The sequence below is a fragment of the Pleurodeles waltl genome, chromosome 4_1 (genome assembly GCF_031143425.1).
Source record: "Pleurodeles waltl isolate 20211129_DDA chromosome 4_1, aPleWal1.hap1.20221129, whole genome shotgun sequence".
NCBI classification, from domain to species: Eukaryota; Metazoa; Chordata; class Amphibia; order Caudata; family Salamandridae; genus Pleurodeles; species Pleurodeles waltl.
The window spans coordinates 911,230,025-911,245,163 of NC_090442.1; the positions used below are offsets into that span (position 1 = coordinate 911,230,025).

Here is a 15,139-nt window from a genome sequence, read left to right on the forward strand (position 1 = left end):
CCTTTCAAAAATAGGCCGATCTGCCCCCAAGGGGGACAGATATGGCCAACAGTAGCAGAAATGGCCTAAAATAAATTGTGCACACATTCTCGCACCCAAAGGTAGACCAGCCTTTTGATGGCAAAGGCTATCATGTTCGAGATCCATTTGGAAATGGTCTGCTTAGTGACAGGGTTGCCCTCTTCTGGGTGCACTGAAAGCTACGAAGAGTTGGTTCGATTTTCCGAGTTCCTTCATTCTTTGTAAGTAGAACTTGAGACATCTTTTCAAGTCGAGAGAATGGAGCGATCTTTCTGCTCCAGTTTGAGGTTGTGGAAAGAAAGACTTCATCACCACTGGCTCATTAATATCAAAGTCTGATGGAACCTTAGGGATAAACTTAGGGTCGGTACACAGGATAACTATCCCCAGTAAATTGTAGAAAAGGCTCTTCGATGGTAAACGCTTGTATTTGACTGACTCTGCGCGCATATGTGAGAGCTAAGAGGAGCGCTAATTTCCATGTGAGGTTTTTGATGTCTGCTTTATGGATGGGTTCAAATGGTTCTTTTATCAGCTGGCCCAAGACTGTATTTAGTTGCCAAGCTGGAGGCAGGGCTTTAAATGGAGGAAAAGACAGAAAAATACCCTTCATAAATTGTTTTATAAATCTATGACACCAGAGGGATGGCTCTTTAGATATTCTTCTGTATCTAGAAATGGCTGCCAAGTGAACCTTGATGGACGCATGGGCAAGACCTGAGTGTGCTAAATGAAGTAGTAAGGTAAGATTTGCTCAGGAGTGAAAGAAAGAGGGTGAATTGTCTGAGACCCACCACAAGCAGAAGCGTTTCCACTTTAATTGGTATGTCTTACTTGTGCTATCTGCATGCGCTTTAGCCAGAATGTTTTTGCAGTCGTTAGGAATATCTAAGTGGCCAAACTCATTGAATTCAGGAGCATTGGAAATAAGCTGAGAGTCCTGGGATCCGGGTGTCTCACCTGGCCCTGATTGATAATTAATAGCTCCGGAATCAGAGTTATCCTTATAGGTGGACATGACGACAGCAAAAGTAGCTCTGTGTACCACAGTTGACGTGGTCCGGCTGGAGCAATTAGGAGTATTTGACAAAGCTCCGATTTGATTTTGCTGATCACTCGTGGGAGTAGAGGTATTGGGGGAAAAGTGTAGGCATAAATCCCTGACCATGCCATCAAAAAGGCATTTCCCTACGATCCTAGTTGGTGATGCCAGCTTGCATATAATCGGCATTTTGCATTCTGGAACAGGTCCAGATTTGGCTTTCTCCTCCTGAGAAATATTGCATCCAACGTCTCCTGATTCAATTCCCATTCGTGGGGAGATGTGCTTAGTCTTCTCAACGAATCTGCAGTGGTGTTTTGTACTCTTGGGAGGTGCTCTGCCTTTATGTACAGTGCTGAATGCACCAGGTCCAAATGGTCTGCGTTTCCTTGGATAGCAAATGGGACAGGGTCCCCCCCCTTGCTTGTTGAAGTAGTACATGGTGGTCATATGGTCCGTTGGGATAAGCACTGAAGAGCCTTGGAGTTTTGGAAGGAAGGCCTACAGAGCCAGGTACACTGCTCTGAGCTCGAGGAGGTTGATGTGAAGAGCAGTATGAGAAGGGGGCCACTTGCCACTCACTTGGAGGTCTTGCAGACATGCACCTCATCCCTCCATTGATGCGTCCATTGTTATGGTTAGCGGAGGGACTTGGGTTAAGAAGCCTAGGCCTGTGGAAATGTTCCCGGGTGTTATCCACCATTTGAGGGAAGTGGCCATCCATGATGTGATATGTATGTGTCCTTGAAGGAGCCTTGTGTCTGCTTCCATTGCTTGTCGAGCTCCTCCTAGAATGGACGCATACAAAGACGAAAGTGGGGAATAAGATTTATACAAGACAACATCATCCCCAGTAATGACTTGTAGCATCAAACCGACACAGACTTTCTTAGCTGAATTGTTCCTGCTAGCTTGCGAGCTTGAGTTGTCTTGTCCACTGCTGGATAAGCTTTTGTTTGGACTGTATCCAGTATGGCGCCCAGGAAAACTATTCTCGTGGTTGGCTAAAGCTGGGACTTTTATCGGTTGAGAGTGAGGCCCAATTGTCTAAAAAGTCATAAGGTCACTTTGAGAGAATAGCATAGTGAGTGGATGGCGGAGGCTTTCACTAATCAGTCGTCCAGGTATTGAAATATTTGATGTCCTTGAATTGAAAGTGCCGGCCGGCTACCATAAATCTTAGGAACTTCCGGTGTTTCGGGTGAATGGGTATGTGGAAGTAGGCTTCCTGGAGGTCTAAGGAAGCCATATAGTCTGCTCTGTTGAGAAGCCGCAAGACGTCCTTCAATGTCACCATGCGGAAGGACTGTTTTTTCAGATACTTGTTCAGCTCCCTTAGATCCAGGATGGGTCCTCATAGACAAGATTTTTTTCTGATTAGGAAGTAGCGAGACTAGAAACTCTTTGCCTTTTGCGAATGGGGCACCAATTCTATCGCTCCTTTGGATAACATTGCCTCTGTTTCTAGGATGAGAAGATGGAGACGTGCTTGACGTACTTGGGAGGGAGGTGTCCATGGGGGCATACATGGTGATATTGGGGTCTGGAGGGTTGGAAGTTAGAGGAATAACCTAGGTACCTGTATGGCTGGTAACCTCCACAAAAGTAAGACTGCCCTCTGCCTCAGGCACCTCGAAAGGGTGTTAGCTTATATTGCAGGAGCCCAATGATCTGGCAGTATCTGTGTGTGCCTTGATTGCCTGGAGGGCGTTGTCGACGTATTTGCCGAAAAGGGCTTCTCCATCGTAAGGAAGGCCCAGAATCTTAGTTTGGACTTCGGGCCGAAAGTTGGTGGCTTTAAGCTATCATTTGTGCCTTAATACTGCTGATCCAGCCAGAAGCCAAAAACCCATAGCGGCAAGTGATGTCAGACTATAGCTGCCTATTGTACCTTCCCAGGAGTGCAAAGGAGTTTACTGCGCGCACCACAATGGCAGACATGGAGGAGAACATTTTCCCTATGTTATCAAGGCACCTACCATCTTTATCCGGAGGCGCAGTCAGAGGCACAGAAGGGTTCCTCAAAAGCCGTTATGCCGCTTGGAATATTACTGAATCCGGCTTCGGATGCCCTGACAGGCAGGAAAGAGCATCATCCGTTGCCTTGTACTTCTTATCCAGCTTAGGCAAGACCGCTGGCACCGTAGCAGGGTTACGTATTATCTTCAAACCCTGATTCCACACATGGCCTATAATGGAGATCCCCCTGATAACCCTCCTATGAGGCTCGTTAAAGTCATACAAGAAACAATCTTGCTGTGGCGTTGGCATGCGCAGTTATGGAAAGTACCAATGTCCTCTGGGGGTGGGGGGACTCAACAGAAGCTGGCTCTGGGGAGGCAGGCGCTGGCAACACATAATCGCCACATTCATCCTGCGCTGAAAGTACTTCCCCATCTTCAGCTTCATCATCTGATGAAGCATGGGCTTGCGGATCCTGCGGATCTTGTTGAGAAACCTACGGAGTGGTAGGAGTAACTTGCAGGAGAACTGGAGTACTTGGTGCCGTAACCACTGGCTTGGGAACTACTGCAGGCTGTGGACGGAAGCGTTCTTTATAATCTGCTAGCATGGTTTGCAGGTCAGAAAGCAGACTAGAGGGTAAGTATACCATTCCCTGCTGCTGTTGATGAGGGAATGGATCGTAGTAGTGCTGGTCACAATACAAGTCATCGTCAGAATATTCCTGGCATTCTACATGAAATTGTGATGGGCTCCTTGCCACAACATATTGTCCGTCCTCATCTGAATCAACATCGTCACCATCCAAAAAGTGTGATGGTAAAAGTCTTGACACCTTTTTTGGTGATGTTACGGATGACGTTAATGAGATTTGGATATCTTTTTGAATGGAGTATGTTCCGACGACTGGCAAAGAGGCAATGAAGATGGGCTGTCTTTTTGTAGGCATCATCCTGACCGCCGACGATAGAAGATTTGCTGTCGTCGATGAGAAAGTAGCCGTCGGAAGCGTCAATGGGAGCATCGATGACAAAAATACTGTCGACAAGGGTGCCGACGGTGTCGTCGTTGGAAGCATCGTTGACTAAAGTGCTGTCGACGAGGACGTCGTAGACGGAGGCATCGTTGACGGAAACATCGACGTGAGATCAACCGGCGACGGGAGGGTTGTCGACGAGTAGAGTCCTGGTGACGACACGGGTCGCCCCATTGACTAGGATGAGAGCGTCGACGACGAGGATCCTGAGGCCACTGCCGAGACTGAAATAATGACTATAGTAGATGTCAGTGATGATACAGTCTTTGACGAGAACACAGTCGATGATGGTGCCACAGACAGTGCAGATCCTGGCTTCTTGAATTTATGTTTGATTTTCAGAGGCGGCGTAGGTGGCTCAGAAATAGTCTTTTTGAAGGATTTTTTTTGAGGCAATCTGACCCTTTTTGGATGCCAGTTTGCTTTTTCTCTGCAGGGCTGCGGATTTTTGAAGAGCCCCCAGATGACTTTTTTTAAACCTTTTTAGGTGGTTCCTGAACATCTGAGCCCTCATTTTTCCTTTTGACAGGCGTTTTTGAAACAGAGAGAAGAAGAAGCACTGTCCGCGTCAGAGGTTGAATGGCCAGCCTTACCTTTTGGAAGCCACAAAAGAAGATGACCCTCTCTGTCCTTTAAAGTCTTTGAAAACTTTCTACATATTTTGCAGTCCTTGGTCTTATGACTTTGGTATTAGCAGTAAATGCAATCCTCATGTGGATCATCCACATATAGGTGGTCATTCTAACCCTGGCGGTAAAAACCGCCAGGGCGAATGACCGCGGTAGCACCGCCAACAGGCTGGCGGTGCACCGCTGGGCATTCTGACCGCGGCGGTTCAGCCGCGGCCAGAAATGGAAAGTCGGCGGTGTACCGCCGACTTTCCGCTGCCCTTGAGAATCCTCCATGGCGGCGGAGCGCGCTCCGCCGCCATGGAGATTCTGACACCCCCTACCGCCATCCTGTTCCTGGCGGGTCTCCCGCCAGGAACAGGATGGCGGTAGGGGGTGCCGCGGGGCCCCTGCAGTGCCCATGGCATGGGCACTGCAGGGGCCCCCGTAAGAGGGCCCCAAAAAGAATTTCAGTGTCTGCCTAGCAGACACTGAAATTCGCGACGGGTGCTACTGCACCCGTCGCACTCCAGCAACTCCGCCGGCTCCATTCGGAGCCGGCTTCATCGTTGCTGGGTCTTTCCCGCTGTGCTGGCGGGCTGCCTTTTGGCGGTCGCCCGCCAGCACAGCGGGAAAGCCAGAATGGCCGCCGCGGTCTTGTGACCGCGGTGCGGTCATTTGGCGGTAACCGCATGGCGGGCGGCGACCGCCGCCCGCCGCGGTTAGAATCACCGCCATAATCTTTTCAGACAGGAGGCACAGGATCTAAAAAGGCCCTTTCTTGGTGTCTCTGAGATGGCAGCCAGTTTGAAGCACCACAGAAGAAAAGAAACTTCAAATTATAGGCAATAAGCTTCTGAAAGAAAACATTTTGAGCAGAGCTCAAAAGGAGACTCCTCAGCACGACGTGCGGTGGAAAATCTGCGAGAAGGCACTTCCTCACAGGAGGTTCTAGGGGGTGGTGCAGTTTGATTGGTTGTATTTTGAGTTTGGCTCTTTTTTACAGAATGACATTAATAGGTTGGTAAGCGAAAGGGCTAATGCATGTAATTTGGTATACATTTAAACATATCTTATATATTCCACTGGGGACTCCCATCTCGACGGCGGGGGAATATTCAAGCACGTGAATCTATGAAAGTTCCAATACTTGAGTAAGCTCCTTTCTTTCTAGTTGAATGTGCTTTAGGAGTTACGAATAGCTGCCTTTTAGCTTTAAGATAGCAAGTGTGAATACACTTTACTATCCATCTGGCCAATCCTTGTTTGGAAATGGGATTACCCTTATCAGGTTGTTGGAAAGCCACAAAAAGTTGTTGACATTTTCTGTCTATATAATACATGAGAGCTCTTTTAAAATCTAGAATGTGGAGAGCTCATTCTGTAACTGAATCTGGCTGTGGAAAGAAGACTTGTAATTCCACTGACTGATTAATGTGAAATGGTGAAACCACTTTGGGTAAAAAAATTGGATTTGTCCTAAGTACTGTTTTGTGTTTGTGTACTTGGAAGAAGGGTTTTTCCAAAGTGAATGCTTGAATTTCGCTTACTCTTCTTAAGGAAGTAATTGCTACTAGGAAAGCAACCTTACATGAGAGAAACAGAAGAGCGCAAGAATGCACAGGTTCAAAAGGTGGACCCATAAGTCTTGTGAGCACAATGTTATGATTCCATGCAGGAGCTGGTGGAACTGTAGGTGGAATAATCTTTTAGACCTTCCATAACAGCTTTTATGACAGGAATTCTAAACAGAGAGGCATGTTGTCTGTTTTGGAGGTAGGCTGATTTTGCTGTTAAATGAATTTTAATAGATGAATATGCAAGATTTGTTTTCTGTAAATGAAGCAAATAATATACAATATTCTGTACTGATGCTTTAAGTGGATCTGTGTTTTTAGGTTGGCAGTAACATACAAAAAATTTCCATTTATTTGCGTAGCACTGCCTGGTTGTAGGTTTACATGCTTGTTTTAGAATGTCCATACATTGTTGTGGAAGCTGTAGATATCCAAATTCTATGACCCCAGGAGCCAAATCACTGGGTTGGGCATACTGAGATTGGGATGCCTGATCTGATCCTTGTTTTGAGTCAATAGGGCTGGTCTGTTTGGGAGCTTGTGATGTGGTACTACCGACAGATACAACAGTGTTGTGTACCAATGTTGACGTGCCCATATGGGGGGTAGGAGTATCATAGTGAGGGAAGTGTGACGGATCTTGCTGATCAGAAACTGAACTAATGGCAGAGGGGGAAAAGCGTAACAAATATCCATGGCCAATTGATCGATCAAGAACTGCCCTTGGATTGAGGGTGTGGGTATCTGGACAGAAAGTTTTGGCATTTTGCGTTTTTGCTTGTTGCGAAAAGGTCTGTGTTCGGTGTTCCCCACACCTGAAAGTCATGTTGAATTACTTGTGGGTGAATCTCCCAATCGTGTATTTGTTGCTGCATCCTGCTTAAGAGGTCTGCTAGCTGGTTGTGTATCCTTGGGATGTATTCCGCTAGCAGGAGAATGTGCTGGGAATTACCCATTTCCAAATTGTTTATGCTTGGAGTGACAATTGGGATGAGTGCGTCCCCCCCATTTTTGCAGATAATACATTGTTGTCATGTTGTCTATCCTTATTAAGACTTTTAGGTGTAATATGTGGCGGGAATGCTTTGAGGGCTAACAACACTGCCAGCAATTCCAAGTGGTTTATGTGATAAGTTCGCTGGAGTAAGTTCCATTCTCCCTGTATTGTAGAATTGTTGAGATGGGCTCCCCAACCTGTCACAGATGCATCTGTGGTGATTATAGTCTGTGGCACAGGGTCCTGAAATGGCCGCCCTTTAAAAAGTTGATTTTTGATAAGATAATTCCACCATTGCAGAGATTTGTAAATTTGGCAGTCCAACAACACTAGATCCTGTGATTGACCCTGTGCCTGAGACCATTGTTGCGAGAGACACTGTTGCAGTGGTCTCATGTTTAGACGTGCATTGGGCACTATTGCTATGCATGATGCCATCATTCACAATAGCTTGATGACAAACCTTACTGTGTAATTTCGACTGACCTGTATTTAGGATATGAGAGTGTGAAACGCTTAGATTTGTTGTGGATTTTGGTAGGCCAATGCTGAGTGTTCAGAACTGCTCATAGATAAGGTTGAATTTGTGCTGGCTGAAGGTGAGATTTCTGGTATTTGAATGTGAACTCTAATTTGTGTAGGATATCTATTGTGTATTGTGTGTGTAGTTGAAAGTTTCGAATGGTGTTGGGTTTTATTAACCAGTCGTCTAGATATGGGTAGACATGATTGTGCTGTCTTCTGAGGTATGCCACAACTACTGCTAGACATTTTGTGAATACCCTTGGCACTGTTGTTACTCTAAAGGGTAGTACCTTGAATTGATAGTGCTTGCCTGCTATCACAAACCTTAAACACTTGCGGTGTGCTGGATGTATAGGAATGTGGAAGTAAGCATTTGTTTAGGTCTAATGCTGTCATGTAATCTTGTTTTTGTAATAAGGGAATGACATCCTGTAAACTGACCATGTTTTACTCTGAAAGGATATATTGATTGAGGTCTGCGATCGAGAATTGGTCTGAGAGAGCCATCCTTTTTTGGTATGAGGAAGTATAGAGAATATATTCCTGTCCCTTGCTGATTGAGGGGAGCCATTTGGATTGCACCTTTGAGTAGAAGAGATTCTACCTCTTGTTTTAACAGGGCAATGTGTTTGAGAGAAAGCCTGTGTGAACGGGGTGTAATGTTTGGTTGAGTGGAGATAAGTTCTAGGCAATAACCATTGCAGATAACTGACAATATCCATTGATATGTTGTAATTTGTTGCCAGTGAGGATGGAAATATTGCAGTCTTCCTCCCACAGGAGATGTTTGGGGGTGCAGGGAAAGTCACTGCTTCGATGAGGTGGAGGCACCTCTTGTGGCAGGGGGATTTACCTCTGGATCTGAAATTGTGTCCTCTATAAGAGCCCCTGAAAGATCCCCTGGGATAATATTGTTGTCCCTGTTTTTTTGAGATGTAGAGACCTCTGAAACTTGTGGCTTAAAACCTCCTCTAAATTGAGGTTTGCGAAATGAGGCCCGAAAAGGTGTTTGTATAAAGAGCTCCCATGGCATTTGCTGTCTGAGTCTTTATTTTTTTATTTATCAACGGTTGTGTCCACCTCCGGTCCAAAGAGTTGCTGCTTATTAAAAGGCATGTTAAGGACCGCTTGTTGTATTTCAGGCTTATATCCTGAGGACCTCAACCAAGCATGTCTTCTAATTGTGATGCTAGGGTTTATTCCCTTAGCTGCCATATCAGCTGCGTCTAGTGCTGATCGAATCTGATTATTGGCAATGGCTTGTCCCTCTTCCACTACCTGCTGTGCCCTTTTCTGAAGTTCCTTTGGGAGGTATTGCAGGAACTCCTGCATCTCATCCCAATGTGCCCTGTCATACCCAGCTAAAATGGCTTGGGAATTAGCAATGTGCCACTGATTTGCAGACTGAGTTGCTACCATTTTGCCTGCTGCATCAAACTTGCAGCTTTCTTTATCGGGGAGGTGCATCCCCTGTGGACTGGCTATTTGCAAATTTTCTGGCTGCACTGACTACAATGGAGTCTGGTGGTAACTGCTCTGAAATGAAAACCGGATCTGTTGGTGCTGCTTTATATTTTTTATCTATTCTAGGTAACACTCTGGTCTCGACTGGTTCATTAAAAAGGTCATCTGCATGTTTTAGCATACCAGGTAGCATTGGCAAACATTGGTATTGTTTATGAGTTGAGGAAAGAGTGTTAAATAGAAGAACCTCTTCTAATGGCCGAGGTCATCTGCACCCTATGATAAGCGGCTGCTCTGGAAATGTCCTGATTATAAGCTGGGGTATCCTCAGGTGGAGACAGTCTTGTAGGATACAAATCAGGATCATTGGGTGGGATTGGGTCAGAGTCATACATGTCCCATGGATCCATGTTATAAATACGATCACCCATATAGTCCCCATGTGAAGACGCATGAGATTGTGTGGGTGAATTTGGTGGTGGTGGAGTATGAGGGGTTGGAGAAGAGGAAAGATAAGTCAAATGTGGTGGAGAAAGCTTAACAGTTCTTGGCTTTTCCTTATGTTTAAATATTTTTGCTGGTTAAGGGCCAGCATCCAAACTCTCCTGGAATGCTAATTTCCTCTTTGTAATTAGAGGAGGAGAGGCAATAATCTTTCCAGTCTCTTTCTGGATTTCAGTCCTCCTTTGTTTTTGGTCCATGACCTCTAAAATGGGTCTAATGTCTGTCTCATCTCCCTCCTGTTCTGAAGATGAAACCCGCTTTCTGCCTCCTAATGAATGCTCCAAAACTTGGTGGCAGTATGCTTCATACGGGCCGAAAAAGTGGTCTGAGCAGTATGGGAAAGTGTTTTCGACTTCGAAGAGGAGCATGGGTGTTTCGGATCCGATGTAGTATGAAGCCGACTCGATTCCAAAGTGGAAGCCTCCATCTTTCGACTCGATGCGAAACCGGCGTGACAGTCTGTTGTTGGGAGTGAGTCTTGGGCTTTTTTGGTGCCGAACCAGAGGGTCAGTCGATGAGTTGTTGTTTTCGGGTTGAACCATGGCTAGCAAGCTGTGGTATACCCAAGGCCTTCTGTGATTTTTTAGTTTGTTGGGAAGGGGCTGGTGTACTCGCGTACTGCGCTGAAGGAGTACCTGGCTGTCCTCATCTGAATCTCGGTTGGAGTCAGAGTCTCAAATGGAGACTGCCGTTTGTGCCTGTTCCTCACCAAAGATGTTGGGTGTTTGATCTGTGGACTTCAACGCCATCTCCAACAGCCCTGCTCTCCGAACTCGTAAGGTCTTCTTCGATCGAAAGGACCGACACGCCTCACATGTCTCTTCTTGGTGGTCTGGAGAAAGGCAGAGGTTGCACACCGAATGCTGGTCAGTGTAGGGGAACTTGGCGTGGCACCAAGGACAGAATCGGAATGGAATCCAATCCTTGAGCCTGTGACGCAGTAGGCCCGAAAAGGCCCGAGAAGGGCACGGGCACCCCAAAGGGCATTTAATCGAACCCAACGCTACAAATCGGATCGAGTCTAGTCAGAAACTGTGTTTGAAAACTATACAGACGTTAAGATAATGGAAAAAGAAGTTCAGATAGTATCAAACTGAAAGTACCGGAGCAAGAGGGAACACGTCTAAACCCGACGTCGGAAAGAAAACAATCTAACAAAGGAGTCGATGCCCATGTGCACTAATCACCGAGAGGAGGAGTCACTCGATCCCGTAACTCAAAAAAAGCTTCTTTGAAGAAAAACAACTTGTAACACACCGAGCCCAACACCAGATGGCGATATATGCACAGCATGTGTATCGGCAGCTACACATGCCATTGAACATACATATACCAGGGGTGTGGAATTTATTAAAATATCTACTTGTCCAGGGGACAGGTTGCTTCTCAAATCTACTTGTCCTGTAAAAAGATCTACTTGTCCCTTTGGTGCCATGTAGTGTGGCGACAAATTATGGCAGCAATTAATAGCCTCTCTGATTATGCCAGGGCTACTACCATAGTAGGGCTTGAATACTTGGAGTTTCAATCCCTACTGCAGCAATTTCCTTATTTTGCCACCTTTCTGCAGATCTGCATACTGGGGCTGGAGGAAGCAGTAAGCAATAGTTCCAGGGCTGGCATGCCTTTGAGTCTGCAAACCTACTAACCTGCATGTTTTAAAGATTTTTACCAGCTTCTCTCTAATATTTTCCCATAAAAAGAAAGGTTGGACATTTACTCCTGACAATGGCAGAATTAGAACTTCTTCCAGGGTTGGGAAGAAAGTGGCTGGAGGGAAAATGAACTTGCAAATGCTCAATAGATTTTCACATGAGCAAATCTACACATCGTATTTACCCACGCTAAAATACAGTTCACAAATATTTTATAGGGGTACGACATATACCATGGGTGCACTTTTGTGACTTTCTTTAAGAATTTGGGGCCACAAGTAGGTAGGTTCAGATTTGTGACCTGCAAATTGCGAGTCGCAAATCCGAATGTAGGATGGTGTCCTTGACACCATCTGTGATTCGCAAGGGCTTCGCAAATGCCCACATCATGAATAATCATGAGGTGGGTCGCAATTTGCGACCCCCTCACGAATGGTGGCCTGCTGGAGACAGCAGACCACCATGTCTGTGACTGCTTTTCAATAAAGCAGTTTTTTTTGTAATGCAGCCCGTTTTCCTTAAAGGAAAACGAGATGCATAACAAAAACGAAAAATGAAACGTTTTCGTTTCATTTTTTCAGAGCAGGAAGTGGTCCACAGGACCACTGCTTGCTCTGAAAAAATGTTTACAGTGACATTCACAATGGGAAAGGGGTCCCATGGGGATCCCTTCCCTTTTGCGAAAGTGTTTAGTAACCATTTGAAATGGGTGCAAACTGCGATTGGTTTGCGCCCGCGTTCGCAAAACAATCCTACATTGCACTGCGAGTTGCAATTAGGAAGGGAACACCCCTTACTAATTGCGAGTCGCAAACCCGTTTTGTGATTCGGTAACCAGGTTACTGAATCGCAAAACTGGGTTTGTGCATCGCAATGTGCTTTTTGCACGTCGCAAACAGCGAAAGTCGCTGTTTGCGACATGCAAAAAGCTACCTACATGTGGGTCTTGGTCCCTAATTAGGTCTGTTGTTAACAAAGACATTTTGTTTTTATTAAACTTCTATTTCTCTCTCTTTTGGCTGGCTTTACTGTGAGTGAACGCATTCTGCTCTTCCACAAGGAGCATATTGCCACACAAAGTAGTTTTGTTCAGTGTCAGGAACTACAGTGGCAATCAGTGATGTAACGAAACTGGAGGGTGCCCCTTTGTAAAGAACATGGAGGAGCCCCCTCTCCAGACTCACTCAGGGCAGGTGCTGTGCTGACGGGGCCCCCTGGAGGGCGGCTGCGGGGCCTTTGTTATGCCGCTGGTGGCAACGTGTGCTTTAAGAGTTCAAAAACTTTTTGGGGGGGTTTTGCCAATGTTTGTTACAATGTTGAGGGCCTGGTAGCTCCCACAACAATAAAGTGTTACAAAAGCCATGTCAAAACAAGACACGCATTGATGAAACTAAAAGACTTATAAAAATATGTCAGATCAGTTGGCTTTGTCAGTGTTTGTTTATTTTCATGCTTCCCATAATCGTGTTGAAAATGGTTACACTGATTTTCCATTAGAAATATTTTTGGGAAATACTAGCATGCATCAACACATTTTACTAAATGACACTTCATTTGCATATAATCAGAGAGCATTCTGGGAGCATTATACTTAGCCTCTTAGCCTAAACTTTTCAAACATGTGTGTACATGTTTTTTTGTTTTGTACTTGAACAACGTCAGTAGTGAAGTGTGACCTTAAAACATTTATTTACAGCACGCACCCTAATAATGAAGGCTTTCAAATAATGAACCATAAATACAAGTTCGAACAGCATTATCTTTTGGAAACACATTACCTCAACTGCAGAGAGTTCAACTCTCTGTAAACAGGCAGCCAAAGGGTTTGTGCTGCAGGGGGTTGGGCCTACTTGTCCCAAGGACAAAGTAAACATAAAAACTTGTTGCCCTTGACCCCAAACAAGATGTCCCGGGCGTCGGGCGATAGGAATTCCACATCCCTGTAATATACACACTTAAGATGCATAATGTGGAGTTAAGTACAGTAAACCTGTACTTATCTATATATACTTATATTAACAATACCTTGGTAATCAATATTTTGTCATAATGATTTGGCATAAAAATATTATAGTGATAAAGTGCTACACAACCTAATAAAGTGATTTCCAATTTCACGTATATTCACAATACATTTGAGCAGAAGGTAGGATGACACTGAGCCAAGCATCTTGCTGAAAAAACATTGGATGGCATTTAGTACAAAAGCACACCTTATGTTGAAAATAATGGTTCCTCTTCCTGGTCCTTAGGTGGTGGGGGCTGTAGAACAAAGACATGGAAGTATGTGCCTTGCTGGTCTACCAAGCAGAGATAATACGCTGCAGTACAGCTGGCAGAACTAGTTCAGAATGTTAATGGCTAACATGGGCAAAATGGCTTTTTCCATTTCAGTTAAGAGAATCTGATTTGAATAGCAGGTGAAACGTTCTACTGAGCTCAGCTGATGTTTGAGGATTCGGAAAGATCAACCTTCTCGGACGCTCCCCCTCGGCCTGGAACGACTCCTGGTGGCCCACAGACCTCGGCCCCCCACCCACCCCAGCCAGCCACGTACGAAACCTCGGCTTCGTCCTCGACTCTGCTCTCACCATGTCCAAACAGATCAACGCCGTCTCCTCCTCTTGTTTCAACACCCTCTGCATGCTCCGCAGGATCTTCAAGTGGATTCCAACAGGAACCAGGAAGACGGTGACTCAAGCCCTCATCAGTAGCAGACTTGACTACGGCAACGCACTCTACACAGGCATCCCAACGAAAGACATCAAACGACTCCAACGCATCCAGAACGCATCCGCCTGCCTGATCCTCGACATACCCCGCCGATGTCACATCTCCCCCCACCTGAAGGACCTCCACTGGCTCCCTGTGGAAAAAAGGATCACCTTCAACTCCTCACCCACGCACACAAGGCACTACACAACACCGGACCCACCTACCTGAACACCAGACTCAACTTCTACGTCCCCACACGCCAACTCCGCTCTGCCAACCTCGCCCTCGTCCCCCGAATCCAGCGCAAGACCTCTGGCGGCAGATCCTTCTCCTTCCTCGCCGCCAAGACCTGGAACTCTCTCCCCACCTCTCTACGCCAGACCCAGGACCTCCTCACCTTCAGGAGACTCAAGACATGGCTCTTCGAACGCTAGCAGCACCCCCCCCCTCCCCAGCGCCTCGAAACCCTGTCGGGTACATAGCGCGCTTTATAAATTCACTGATTGATTGATTGATTGAATAATCAAGAAAATACCAACAGTTTAGGTGACTAAGGCTTGATTCCTTTCCCTCATGGGTGTACAACACTTTTTGCTATTATAACACACTTTTCTCGCTTGGTCACCATAGTGGCCATTCCCAACATCAATGGTGGAAGGTCCACTTCCAAGTCCAGTAACTCTGAAAGCTCTCCCACAATAGCAGTTTGGTAACTCTGGATTGCAAGGCACAGCCACACAATATGATAAAAGTCAGCAGGGACATGAGAGCATGGGGGACAGGTGGGACTTGGGAGGAGGCCAGCCAGATGCAACCAATCGGGAGTGAGGTATGCGCAGTAAAGATAATAGGTTTGTATTAGACATAGCCTGGAGGAGATTGTTATGACTTGAGTGGCTATCATCGCGTCACACCAGTTGCCATCCTCTAAAGGACCCAGCCAACTCTCCCATTGGGTTCTTAGATGATTCAATGTGCCAGGAGAGTTAATGATGAGGGTACAGTAGATCTGAAAGACTCTACCCTTCCCTAG

General features: G+C 45.9%; 1 protein-coding gene across 3 annotated transcripts in view; it reads right to left on the reverse strand.

Moving 5' to 3' along the window:
* Positions 1–15,139, reverse strand: part of PHTF2 (putative homeodomain transcription factor 2) — a 489,158-nt gene that overhangs the window by 351,877 nt on the left and 122,142 nt on the right. The window lies entirely within an intron of this gene.